Raw genomic sequence first — 15415 nt, 5'->3', positions numbered from 1 at the left:
AACCTCGGATTTGGTACTGGAACTTCGGAGCCTGGACTTGATACTGGAACCTCGGAGCCTGGAGTTGATACCGGAACCTCAGGGCCAGGACTTGATACTGGAACCTCGGAGCCTGGAGTTGATACTGGAACCTCGGAGACAGGACCTGATACTTGAACCTCGGGGCAAGGACTTGATACTGTTACCTCGGGGCCAGGACTTGATACTGGAACCTCGGAGCCTGGAGTTGATACTGGAGCCTCCGAGCCTGGAGTTGATACTGGAACCTCGGGGCCAGTACTTGATACTGGAACCTCTGGGCCAGGACTTGATACTGGAAACTCTGGGCCAGGACTTGATACTGGAACCTCGGAGAAAGGACTTGATACTGGAACCTCGGAGACAGGACTTGATACCGGAACCTCGGGGCCAGGACTTGATACTGGAACCTCGGAGCATGGAGTTGATACTGGAACCTCGGGGCCAGGACTTGATACTGGAACCTCGGAGCCTGGAGTTGATACCGGAACCTCGGAGACAGGACTTGATACTGGAACCTCGGAGCCTGGAGTTGATACTGGAACCTCGGAGACAGGACTTGATACTGGAACCTCGCAGACAGGACTTGATACCGGAACCTCGGAGACTGGACTTGATACCGGAACCTCGGGGCCAGGACTTGATACTGGAACCTCGGAGCCTGGAGTTGATACTGGAACCTCGGAGACTGGATTTGGTACTGGAACCTCGGAGACGGGACCTGATACTTGAACCTCGGGGCAAGGACTTGATACTGGAACCTCGGAGCCTGGAGTTGATACCGGAACCTCGGAGACAGGACTTGATACTGGAACCTCGGAGCCTGGACTTGATACCGGAACCTCGGGGCCAGGACTTGATACTTGAACCTCGGGGCCAGGACTTGATACTGGAACCTCGGGGCCAGGACTTGATACTGGATCCTCGGAGCCTGGAGTTGATACTGGAACCTCGGAGCCTGGAGTTGATACTGGAACCTCGGAGACAGGACTTGATTCTGGAACCTCGGGGCCAGGACTTGATACTGGAACCTCGGAGCATGGAGTTGATACTGGATCCTCGGGGCCAGGACTTGATACTGGAACCTCGGAGCCTGGAGTTGATACCGGAACCTCGGAGACAGGACTTGATACTGGAACCTCGGAGCCTGGAGTTGATACTGGAACCTCGGAGACAGGACTTGATACTGGAACCTCGGAGACAGGACTTGATACCGGAACCTCGGAGACTGGACTTGATACCGGAACCTCGGGGCCAGGACTTGATACTGGAACCTCGGAGCCTGGAGTTGATACTGGAACCTCGGAGACTGGACTTGGTACTGGAACCTCGGAGACGGGACCTGATACTTGAACCTCGGGGCAAGGACTTGATACTGGAACCTCGGAGCCTGGAGTTGATACCGGAACCTCGGAGACAGGACTTGATATTGGAACCTCGGAGCCTGGACTTGATACCGGAACCTCGGGGCCAGGACTTGATACTTGAACCTCGGGGCCAGGATTTGATACTGGAACCTCGGGGCCAGGACTTGATACTGGATCCTCGGAGCCTGGAGTTGATACTGGAACCTCGGAGCCTGGAGTTGATACTGGAACCTCGGAGACAGGACTTGATACTGGAACCTCGGAGACAGGACTTGATACTGGAACTTCGGAGCCTGGACTTGATACTGCAACCTCGGAGACAGGACTTGATACTGGAACCTCGGAACCTGGAGTTGATACTGTAAACTCGGAGACAGGACTTGATACTGGAAACTCGGAGACAGGACTTGATACTGGAACCTCGGAGCCTGGACTTGATACCGGAACCTCGGGGCCAGGACTTGATACTTGAACCTCGGGGCCAGGACTTGATACTGGAACCTCGGGGCCAGGACTTGATACTGGAACCTCGGAGCCTGGAGTTGATACTGGAACCTCGGAGCCTGGAGTTGATACTGGAACCTCGGAGACAGGACTTGATACTGGAAACTCGGGGCCAGGACTTGATACTGGAACCTCGGAGCCTGGAGTTGATACTGGAACCTCGGGGCCAGGACTTGATAGTGGAACCTCGGGGCCTGGATTGATTCTGGAACCTCGGGGCCAGGGATTGATACTGGAATCTCGGGGCCAGGACTTGATACTGGAACCTCAGAGCCTGGACTTGATTCTGGAACCTCGGGGCCAGGACTTGATACTGGAACCTCGGAGCATGGAGTTGATACTGGAACCTCGGGGCCAGGACTTGATACTGGAACCTCGGAGCCTGGAGTTGATACCGGAAGCTCAGAGACAGGACTTGATACTGGAACCTCGGTGCCTGGAGTTGATACTGGAACCTCGGAGATAGGACTTGATATTGGAACCTCGGAGACAGGACTTGATACCGGAACCTCGGAGCCTGGACTTGATACCGGAACCTTGGGGCCAGGACTTGATACTGGAACCTCGGAGCCTGGAGTTGATACTGGAGCCTCGGTGACTGGACTTGGTACTGGAACCTCGGAGACAGGACCTGATACTTGAACCTCGGGGCAAGGACTTGATACTGGAACCTCAGGGCCAGGACTTGATACTGGAACCTCGGAGCCTGGAGTTGATACTGGAGACTCCGAGCCTGGAGTTGATACTGGAACCTCGGGGCCAGTACTTGATACTTGAACCTCGGGGCCAGGACTTGATACTGGAAACTCTGGGCCAGGACTTGATACTGGAACCTTGGAGAAAGGACTTGATACTGGAACCTCGGAGACAGGACTTGATACTGGAACCTCGGAGCCTGGACTTGATACCGGAACCTCTGGGCCAGGACATGATACCGGAACCTCGGAGACAGGACTTGATACTGGAACCTTGGAGACAGGACTTGATACTGGAACCTCGGAGCCTGGAGTTGATACTGGAACCTCGGGGCCAGGACTTGATACTGGAACCTCGGAGACTGGAGTTGATACCGGAACCTCGGAGACAGGACTTGATACTGGAACCTCGGAGCCTGGAGTTGATACTGGAACCTCGGAGACAGGACTTGATACTGGAACCTCGCAGACAGGACTTGATACCGGAACCTCGGAGACTGGACTTGATACCGGAACCTCGGGGCCAGGACTTGATACTGGAACCTTGGAGCCTGGAGTTGATACTGGAACCTCGGAGACTGGATTTGGTACTGGAACCTCGGAGACGGGACCTGATACTTGAACCTCGGGGCAAGGACTTGATACTGGAACCTCGGAGCCTGGAGTTGATACCGGAACCTCGGAGACAGGACTTGATACTGGAACCTCGGAGCCTGGACTTGATACCGGAACCTCGGGGCCAGGACTTGATACTTGAACCTCGGGGCCAGGACTTGATACTGGAACCTCGGGGCCAGGACTTGATACTGGATCCTCGGAGCCTGGAGTTGATACTGGAACCTCGGAGCCTGGAGTTGATACTGGAACCTCGGAGACAGGACTTGATTCTGGAACCTCGGGGCCAGGACTTGATACTGGAACCTCGGAGCATGGAGTTGATACTGGATCCTCGGGGCCAGGACTTGATACTGGAACCTCGGAGCCTGGAGTTGATACCGGTACCTCGGAGACAGGACTTGATACTGGAACCTCGGAGCCTGGAGTTGATACTGGAACCTCGGAGACAGGACTTGATACTGGAACCTCGGAGACAGGACTTGATACCGGAACCTCGGAGACTGGACTTGATACCGGAACCTCGGAGCCTGGACTTGATACCGGAACCTCGGGGCCAGGACTTGATACTTGAACCTCGGGGCCAGGACTTGATACTGGAACCTCGGGGCCAGGACTTGATACTGGATCCTCGGAGCCTGGAGTTGATACTGGAACCTCGGAGCCTGGAGTTGATACTGGAACCTCGGAGACAGGACTTGATTCTGGAACCTCGGGGCCAGGACTTGATACTGGAACCTCGGAGCATGGAGTTGATACTGGATCCTCGGGGCCAGGACTTGATACTGGAACCTCGGAGCCTGGAGTTGATACCGGAACCTCGGAGACAGGACTTGATACTGGAACCTCGGAGACAGGACTTGATACCGGAACCTCGGAGACTGGACTTGATACCGGAACCTCGGGGCCAGGACTTGATACTGGAACCTCGGAGCCTGGAGTTGATACTGGAACCTCGGAGACTGGACTTGGTACTGGAACCTCGGAGACGGGACCTGATACTTGAACCTCGGGGCAAGGACTTGATACTGGAACCTCGGAGCCTGGAGTTGATACCGGAACCTCGGAGACAGGACTTGATATTGGAACCTCGGAGCCTGGACTTGATACCGGAACCTCGGGGCCAGGACTTGATACTTGAACCTCGGGGCCAGGATTTGATACTGGAACCTCGGGGCCAGGACTTGATACTGGATCCTCGGAGCCTGGAGTTGATACTGGAACCTCGGAGCCTGGAGTTGATACTGGAACCTCGGAGACAGGACTTGATACTGGAACCTCGGAGACAGGACTTGATACTGGAACTTCGGAGCCTGGACTTGATACTGCAACCTCGGAGACAGGACTTGATACTGGAACCTCGGAACCTGGAGTTGATACTGTAAACTCGGAGACAGGACTTGATACTGGAAACTCGGAGACAGGACTTGATACTGGAACCTCGGAGCCTGGACTTGATACCGGAACCTCGGGGCCAGGACTTGATACTTGAACCTCGGGGCCAGGACTTGATACTGGAACCTCGGGGCCAGGACTTGATACTGGAACCTCGGAGCCTGGAGTTGATACTGGAACCTCGGAGCCTGGAGTTGATACTGGAACCTCGGAGACAGGACTTGATACTGGAAACTCGGGGCCAGGACTTGATACTGGAACCTCGGAGCCTGGAGTTGATACTGGAACCTCGGGGCCAGGACTTGATAGTGGAACCTCGGGGCCTGGATTGATTCTGGAACCTCGGGGCCAGGGATTGATACTGGAATCTCGGGGCCAGGACTTGATACTGGAACCTCAGAGCCTGGACTTGATTCTGGAACCTCGGGGCCAGGACTTGATACTGGAACCTCGGAGCATGGAGTTGATACTGGAACCTCGGGGCCAGGACTTGATACTGGAACCTCGGAGCCTGGAGTTGATACCGGAAGCTCAGAGACAGGACTTGATACTGGAACCTCGGTGCCTGGAGTTGATACTGGAACCTCGGAGATAGGACTTGATATTGGAACCTCGGAGACAGGACTTGATACCGGAACCTCGGAGCCTGGACTTGATACCGGAACCTTGGGGCCAGGACTTGATACTGGAACCTCGGAGCCTGGAGTTGATACTGGAGCCTCGGTGACTGGACTTGGTACTGGAACCTCGGAGACAGGACCTGATACTTGAACCTCGGGGCAAGGACTTGATACTGGAACCTCAGGGCCAGGACTTGATACTGGAACCTCGGAGCCTGGAGTTGATACTGGAGACTCCGAGCCTGGAGTTGATACTGGAACCTCGGGGCCAGTACTTGATACTTGAACCTCGGGGCCAGGACTTGATACTGGAAACTCTGGGCCAGGACTTGATACTGGAACCTTGGAGAAAGGACTTGATACTGGAACCTCGGAGACAGGACTTGATACTGGAACCTCGGAGCCTGGACTTGATACCGGAACCTCTGGGCCAGGACATGATACCGGAACCTCGGAGACAGGACTTGATACTGGAACCTTGGAGACAGGACTTGATACTGGAACCTCGGAGCCTGGAGTTGATACTGGAACCTCGGGGCCAGGACTTGATACTGGAACCTCGGAGACTGGAGTTGATACCGGAACCTCGGAGACAGGACTTGATACTGGAACCTCGGAGCCTGGAGTTGATACTGGAACCTCGGAGACAGGACTTGATACTGGAACCTCGCAGACAGGACTTGATACCGGAACCTCGGAGACTGGACTTGATACCGGAACCTCGGGGCCAGGACTTGATACTGGAACCTCGGAGCCTGGAGTTGATACTGGAACCTCGGAGACTGGATTTGGTACTGGAACCTCGGAGACGGGACCTGATACTTGAACCTCGGGGCAAGGACTTGATACTGGAACCTCGGAGCCTGGAGTTGATACCGGAACCTCGGAGACAGGACTTGATACTGGAACCTCGGAGCCTGGACTTGATACCGGAACCTCGGGGCCAGGACTTGATACTTGAACCTCGGGGCCAGGACTTGATACTGGAACCTCGGGGCCAGGACTTGATACTGGATCCTCGGAGCCTGGAGTTGATACTGGAACCTCGGAGCCTGGAGTTGATACTGGAACCTCGGAGACAGGACTTGATTCTGGAACCTCGGGGCCAGGACTTGATACTGGAACCTCGGAGCATGGAGTTGATACTGGATCCTCGGGGCCAGGACTTGATACTGGAACCTCGGAGCCTGGAGTTGATACCGGTACCTCGGAGACAGGACTTGATACTGGAACCTCGGAGCCTGGAGTTGATACTGGAACCTCGGAGACAGGACTTGATACTGGAACCTCGGAGACAGGACTTGATACCGGAACCTCGGAGACTGGACTTGATACCGGAACCTCGGGGCCAGGACTTGATACTGGAACCTCGGAGCCTGGAGTTGATACTGGAACCTCGGAGACTGGACTTGGTACTGGAACCTCGGAGACGGGACCTGATACTTGAACCTCGGGGCAAGGACTTGATACTGGAACCTCGGAGCCTGGAGTTGATACCGGAACCTCGGAGACAGGACTTGATACTGGAACCTCGGAGCCTGGACTTGATACCGGAACCTCGGGGCCAGGACTTGATACTTGAACCTCGGGGCCAGGATTTGATACTGGAACCTCGGGGCCAGGACTTGATACTGGATCCTCGGAGCCTGGAGTTGATACTGGAACCTCGGAGCCTGGAGTTGATACTGGAACCTCGGAGACAGGACTTGATACTGGAACCTCGGAGACAGGACTTGATACTGGAACTTCGGAGCCTGGACTTGATACTGCAACCTCGGAGACAGGACTTGATACTGGAACCTCGGAACCTGGAGTTGATACTGTAAACTCGGAGACAGGACTTGATACTGGAACCTCGGAGCCTGGACTTGATACCGGAACCTCGGGGCCAGGACTTGATACTTGAACCTCGGGGCCAGGACTTGATACTGGAACCTCGGGGCCAGGACTTGATACTGGAACCTCGGAGCCTGGAGTTGATACTGGAACCTCGGAGCCTGGAGTTGATACTGGAACCTCGGAGACAGGACTTGATACTGGAAACTCGGGGCCAGGACTTGATACTGGAACCTCGGAGCCTGGAGTTGATACTGGAACCTCGGGGCCAGGACTTGATAGTGGAACCTCGGGGCCTGGATTGATTCTGGAACCTCGGGGCCAGGGATTGATACTGGAACCTCGGGGCCAGGACTTGATACTGGAACCTCAGAGCCTGGACTTGATTCTGGAACCTCGGGGCCAGGACTTGATACTGGAACCTCGGAGCATGGAGTTGATACTGGAACCTCGGGGCCAGGACTTGATACTGGAACCTCGGAGCCTGGAGTTGATACCGGAAGCTCAGAGACAGGACTTGATACTGGAACCTCGGTGCCTGGAGTTGATACTGGAACCTCGGAGATAGGACTTGATATTGGAACCTCGGAGACAGGACTTGATACCGGAACCTCGGAGCCTGGACTTGATACCGGAACCTTGGGGCCAGGACTTGATACTGGAACCTCGGAGCCTGGAGTTGATACTGGAACCTCGGTGACTGGACTTGGTACTGGAACCTCGGAGACAGGACCTGATACTTGAACCTCGGGGCAAGGACTTGTTACTGGAACCTCAGGGCCAGGACTTGATACTGGAACCTCGGAGCCTGGAGTTGATACTGGAGACTCCGAGCCTGGAGTTGATACTGGAACCTCGGGGCCAGTACTTGATACTTGAACCTCGGGGCCAGGACTTGATACTGGAAACTCTGGGCCAGGACTTGATACTGGAACCTTGGAGAAAGGACTTGATACTGGAACCTCGGAGACAGGACTTGATACTGGAACCTCGGAGCCTGGACTTGATACCGGAACCTCTGGGCCAGGACATGATACCGGAACCTCGGAGACAGGACTTGATACTGGAACCTTGGAGACAGGACTTGATACTGGAACCTCGGAGCCTGGAGTTGATACTGGAACCTCGGGGCCAGGACTTGATACTGGAACCTCGGGGCCAGGACTTGATACTGGAACCTCGGAGCCTGGACTTGATTCTGGAACCTCGGGGCCAGGACTTGAAACTGGAACCTCGGAGCATGGAGTTGATACTGGAACCTCGGGGCCAGGACTTGATACTGGAACCTCGGAGCCTGGAGTTGATACCGGAACCTCGGAGACAGGACTTGATACTGGAACCTCGGAGCCTGGAGTTGATACTGGAACCTCGGAGACAGGACTTGATACTGGAACCTCGGAGACAGGACTTGATACCGGAACCTCGGAGACTGGACTTGATACCGAAACCTCGGGGCCAGGACTTGATACTAAAACCTCGGAGCCTGGAGTTGATACTGGAACCTCGGAGACTGGAGTTGATACTGGAACCTCGGAGACAGGACATGATACAGGAACCTCGGAGCCTGGACTTGATACTGGAACCTCGGATACAGGACTTGATACTGGAACCTCGGAGACAGGACTTGATACTGGAACTTCGGAGCCTGGACTTGATACTGGAACCTCGGAGCGTGGAGTTCATACTGTAACCTCGGAGACAGGACTTGATACTGGAACCTCGGAGACTGGACTTGATACCGGAACCTCGGAGCCTGGACTTGATACCGGAACCTCGGGGCAAGGACTTGATACTGGAACCTCGGAGCCTGGAGTTGATACTGGAACCTCGGGGTCAGGACTTGATACTGGAACCTCGGGGCCAGGACTTGATACTGGAACCTCAGGGCCAGGACTTGATACTGGAACCTCGGAGACAGGACTTGATACTGGAACCTCGGAGACAGGACTTGATACTGGAACCTCGGGGCCAGGACTTGATACTGGAAACTCGGAGCCTGTAGCTGATACAGGAACCTCGGAGACAGGACTTGATACTGGAACCTCGGATTTGGTACTGGAACTTCGGAGCCTGGACTTGATACTGGAACCTCGGAGCCTGGAGTTGATACCGGAACCTCAGGGCCAGGACTTGATACTGGAACCTCGGAGCCTGGAGTTGATACTGGAACCTCGGAGACAGGACCTGATACTTGAACCTCGGGGCAAGGACTTGATACTGTTACCTCGGGGCCAGGACTTGATACTGGAACCTCGGAGCCTGGAGTTGATACTGGAGCCTCCGAGCCTGGAGTTGATACTGGAACCTCGGGGCCAGTACTTGATACTGGAACCTCTGGGCCAGGACTTGATACTGGAAACTCTGGGCCAGGACTTGATACTGGAACCTCGGAGAAAGGACTTGATACTGGAACCTCGGAGACAGGACTTGATACCGGAACCTCGGGGCCAGGACTTGATACTGGAACCTCGGAGCATGGAGTTGATACTGGAACCTCGGGGCCAGGACTTGATACTGGAACCTCGGAGCCTGGAGTTGATACCGGAACCTCGGAGACAGGACTTGATACTGGAACCTCGGAGCCTGGAGTTGATACTGGAACCTCGGAGACAGGACTTGATACTGGAACCTCGCAGACAGGACTTGATACCGGAACCTCGGAGACTGGACTTGATACCGGAACCTCGGGGCCAGGACTTGATACTGGAACCTCGGAGCCTGGAGTTGATACTGGAACCTCGGAGACTGGATTTGGTACTGGAACCTCGGAGACGGGACCTGATACTTGAACCTCGGGGCAAGGACTTGATACTGGAACCTCGGAGCCTGGAGTTGATACCGGAACCTCGGAGACAGGACTTGATACTGGAACCTCGGAGCCTGGACTTGATACCGGAACCTCGGGGCCAGGACTTGATACTTGAACCTCGGGGCCAGGACTTGATACTGGAACCTCGGGGCCAGGACTTGATACTGGATCCTCGGAGCCTGGAGTTGATACTGGAACCTCGGAGCCTGGAGTTGATACTGGAACCTCGGAGACAGGACTTGATTCTGGAACCTCGGGGCCAGGACTTGATACTGGAACCTCGGAGCATGGAGTTGATACTGGATCCTCGGGGCCAGGACTTGATACTGGAACCTCGGAGCCTGGAGTTGATACCGGAACCTCGGAGACAGGACTTGATACTGGAACCTCGGAGCCTGGAGTTGATACTGGAACCTCGGAGACAGGACTTGATACTGGAACCTCGGAGACAGGACTTGATACCGGAACCTCGGAGACTGGACTTGATACCGGAACCTCGGGGCCAGGACTTGATACTGGAACCTCGGAGCCTGGAGTTGATACTGGAACCTCGGAGACTGGACTTGGTACTGGAACCTCGGAGACGGGACCTGATACTTGAACCTCGGGGCAAGGACTTGATACTGGAACCTCGGAGCCTGGAGTTGATACCGGAACCTCGGAGACAGGACTTGATATTGGAACCTCGGAGCCTGGACTTGATACCGGAACCTCGGGGCCAGGACTTGATACTTGAACCTCGGGGCCAGGATTTGATACTGGAACCTCGGGGCCAGGACTTGATACTGGATCCTCGGAGCCTGGAGTTGATACTGGAACCTCGGAGCCTGGAGTTGATACTGGAACCTCGGAGACAGGACTTGATACTGGAACCTCGGAGACAGGACTTGATACTGGAACTTCGGAGCCTGGACTTGATACTGCAAACTCGGAGACAGGACTTGATACTGGAACCTCGGAACCTGGAGTTGATACTGTAAACTCGGAGACAGGACTTGATACTGGAACCTCGGAGACAGGACTTGATACTGGAACCTCGGAGCCTGGACTTGATACCGGAACCTCGGGGCCAGGACTTGATACTTGAACCTCGGGGCCAGGACTTGATACTGGAACCTCGGGGCCAGGACTTGATACTGGAACCTCGGAGCCTGGAGTTGATACTGGAACCTCGGAGCCTGGAGTTGATACTGGAACCTCGGAGACAGGACTTGATACTGGAAACTCGGGGCCAGGACTTGATACTGGAACCTCGGAGCCTGGAGTTGATACTGGAACCTCGGGGCCAGGACTTGATAGTGGAACCTCGGGGCCTGGATTGATTCTGGAACCTCGGGGCCAGGCATTGATACTGGAACCTCGGGGCCAGGACTTGATACTGGAACCTCAGAGCCTGGACTTGATTCTGGAACCTCGGGGCCAGGACTTGATACTGGAACCTCGGAGCATGGAGTTGATACTGGAACCTCGGGGCCAGGACTTGATACTGGAATCTCGGAGCCTGGAGTTGATACCGGAAGCTCAGAGACAGGACTTGATAGTGGAACCTCGGTGCCTGGAGTTGATACTGGAACCTCGGTGACTGGACTTGGTACTGGAACCTCGGAGACAGGACCTGATACTTGAACCTCGGGGCAAGGACTTGATACTGGAACCTCAGGGCCAGGACTTGATACTGGAACCTCGGAGCCTGGAGTTGATACTGGAGACTCCGAGCCTGGAGTTGATACTGGAACCTCGGGGCCAGTACTTGATACTTGAACCTCGGGGCCAGGACTTGATACTGGAAACTCTGGGCCAGGACTTGATACTGGAACCTTGGAGAAAGGACTTGATACTGGAACCTCGGAGACAGGACTTGATACTGGAACCTCGGAGCCTGGACTTGATACCGGAACCTCTGGGCCAGGACATGATACCGGAACCTCGGAGACAGGACTTGATACTGGAACCTTGGAGACAGGACTTGATACTGGAACCTCGGAGCCTGGAGTTGATACTGGAACCTCGGGGCCAGGACTTGATACTGGAACCTCGGAGACTGGAGTTGATACTGGAACCTCAGAGACAGGACTTGATACAGGAACCTCGGAACCTGGACTTGATACTGGAACCTCGGATACAGGACTTGATACTGGAACCTCGGAGACAGGACTTGATACTGGAACCTCGGAGACAGGACTTGATACTGGAACTTCGGAGCCTGGACTTGATACTGGAACCTCGGAGCGTGGAGTTCATACTGTAACCTCGGAGACAGGACTTGATACTGGAACCTCGGAGACTGGACTTGATACCGGAACCTCGGAGCCTGGACTTGATACCGGAACCTCGGGGCAAGGACTTGATACTGGAACCTCGGAGCCTGGAGGTGATACTGGAGCCTCCGAGCCTGGAGTTGATACTGGAACCTCGGGGTCAGGACTTGATACTGGAACCTCGGGGCCAGGACTTGATACTGGAACCTCAGGGCCAGGACTTGATACTGGAACCTCGGAGACAGGACTTGATACTGGAACCTCGGAGACAGGACTTGATACTGGAACCTCGGGGCCAGGACTTGATACTGGAAACTCGGAGCCTGTAGCTGATACGGGAACCTCGGAGACAGGACTTGATACTGGAACCTCGGAGACAGGACTTGATACTGGAACTTCGGAGCCTGGACTTGATACTGCAACCTCGGAGCGTGGAGTTGATACCGGAACCTCGGGGCCAGGACTTGATACTGGAACCTCGGAGCCTGGAGTTGATACTGGAACCTCGGAGACAGGACCTGATACTTGAACCTCGGGGCAAGGACTTGATACAGTTACCTCGGGGCCAGGACTTGATACTGGAACCTCGGAGCCTGGAGTTGATACTGGAGCCTCCGAGCCTGGAGTTGATACTGGAACCTCGGGGCCAGTACTTGATACTGGAACCTCGGGGCCAGGACTTGATACTGGAAACTCTGGGCCAGGACTTGATACTGGAACCTCGGAGAAAGGACTTGATACTGGAACCTCGGAGACAGGACTTGATACCGGAACCTCGGGGCCAGGACTTGATACTGGAACCTCGGAGCCTGGACTTCATACCGGAACCTCGGGGCCAGGACATGATACCGGAAACTCGGAGACAGGACTTGATACTGGAACCTCGGAGACAGGACTTGATACTGGAACCTCGGAGCCTGGACTTGATACCGGAACCTCGGGGCCAGGACTTGATACTTGAACCTCGGGGCCAAGACTTGATACTGGAACCTCGGGGCCAGGACTTGATACTGGATCCTCGGAGCCTGGAGTTGATACTGGTACCTCGGAGCCTGGATTGATTCTGGAACCTCGGGGCCTGGACTTGATACTGGAACCTCGGGGCCAGGACTTGATACTGGAACCTCGGAGCCTGAACTTGCTTCTGGAACCTCGGGGCCAGGACTTGATTCTGGAACCTCGGGGCCAGGACTTGATACTGGAACCTCGGAGCCTGGACTTGATTCTGGAACCTCGGGGCCAGGACTTGATACTGGAACCTCGGAGCATGGAGTTGATACTGGAACCTCGGGGCCAGGACTTGATACTCGAACCTCGGAGCCTGGACTTGGTACTGGAACCTCGGAGACGGGACCTGATACTTGAACCTCGGGGCAAGGACTTGATACTGGAACCTCGGAGCCTGGAGTTGTTACCGGAACCTCGGAGACAGGACTTGATACTGGAACCTCGGAGCCTGGACTTGATACCGGAACCTCGGGGCCAGGACTTGATAGTGGAACCTCGGAGACAGGAGTTGATACTGGAACCTCGGAGCCTGGAGTTGATACTGGAACCTCGGAGACAGGACTTGATACTGGAACCTCGGAGCCTGGACTTGATACCGGAACCTCGGGGCCAGGACTTGATACTTGAACCTCGGGGCCAAGACTTGATACTGGAACCTCGGGGCCAGGACTTGATACTGGATCCTCGGAGCCTGGAGTTGATACTGGTACCTCGGAGCCTGGATTGATTCTGGAACCTCGGGGCCTGGACTTGATACTGGAACCTCGGGGCCAGGACTTGATACTGGAACCTCGGAGCCTGAACTTGCTTCTGGAACCTCGGGGCCAGGACTTGATTCTGGAACCTCGGGGCCAGGACTTGATACTGGAACCTCGGAGCCTGGACTTGATTCTGGAACCTCGGGGCCAGGACTTGATACTGGAACCTCGGAGCATGGAGTTGATACTGGAACCTCGGGGCCAGGACTTGATACTCGAACCTCGGAGCCTGGACTTGGTACTGGAACCTCGGAGACGGGACCTGATACTTGAACCTCGGGGCAAGGACTTGATACTGGAACCTCGGAGCCTGGAGTTGTTACCGGAACCTCGGAGACAGGACTTGATACTGGAACCTCGGAGCCTGGACTTGATACCGGAACCTCGGGGCCAGGACTTGATAGTGGAACCTCGGAGACAGGAGTTGATACTGGAACCTCGGAGCCTGGAGTTGATACTGGAACCTCGGAGCCTGGAGTTGATACTGGAACCACGTGGCCAGGACTTTATACTGGAACCTTGGAGACAGGACTTGATACTGGAACCTCGGGGCCAGGAGTTGATTCTGGAACCTCGGAGCCTGGAGTTGATACTGGAACCTCGGAGACAGGACTTGATACTGGAACCTCGGAGCCTGGACTTGATACTGGAATCTCGGGGCCAGGACTTGATACTGGAACCCCGGAGCCTGGACTTGATACTGGAACCTCGGTGCCAGGACTTGATACTGGAACCTCGGGGCCAGGACTTGATACTGGAACCTCGGAGCCCGGACTTGATACCGGAACCTCGGGGCAAGGACATGATACTGGAACCTCGGGGCAAGGACTTGATACTGGAACCTCGGAGCCTGGAGTTGATACTGGAACCTCGGAGCCTGGAGTTGATACTGGATCCTCGGGGCCAGGAGTTGATACTGGAAACTCGGGGCCAGGAATTGATACTGGAACCTCGGAGCCTGGAGTTGATACTGGAACCTCGGGGCCAGGACTTGATACTGGAACCTCGGAGCCTGGAGTTTGATAGTGGAACCTCGGGGCCAGGACTTGATACTGGAACCTCGGAGCCTGGAGTTTGATAGTGGAACCTCGGGGCCAGGACTTGATACTGGAACCTGGGAGACATGACTTGATTCTGGAACCTCGGGGCCAGGACTTGATACTGGAACCTCGGAGCCTGGAGTTGATGCTGGAACCTCGGAGCCTGGACTTGATTCTGGAACCTCGGAGACAGGACTTGATACTGGAACCTCGGAGCCTGGAGTTGATACTGGAACCTCGGGTCCAGGACTTGCTACTGGAACCTCGGAGCCTGGAGTTGATACTGGAAACTCGGGGCCAGGACTTGATACTGGAACCTCGGGGCCAGGACTTGATACTAGAACCTCGGAGCTTGGAGTTGATACTGGAACCTCGGAGCCTGGAGTTGATACTGGAACCCCGGAGACAGGACTTGATACCGGAACCTCGGAGACAGGACTTGATACTGGAACCTCGGAGCCTGGAGTTGATACTGGAACCTCGGGGCCAGGA

Source organism: Hemitrygon akajei, chromosome 11 (assembly GCF_048418815.1).
Source record: "Hemitrygon akajei chromosome 11, sHemAka1.3, whole genome shotgun sequence".
Classification (NCBI taxonomy): Eukaryota; Metazoa; Chordata; class Chondrichthyes; order Myliobatiformes; family Dasyatidae; genus Hemitrygon; species Hemitrygon akajei.
The sequence above is the reverse complement of the archived record's forward strand: the minus strand, read 5'-3'. Positions refer to the sequence as shown.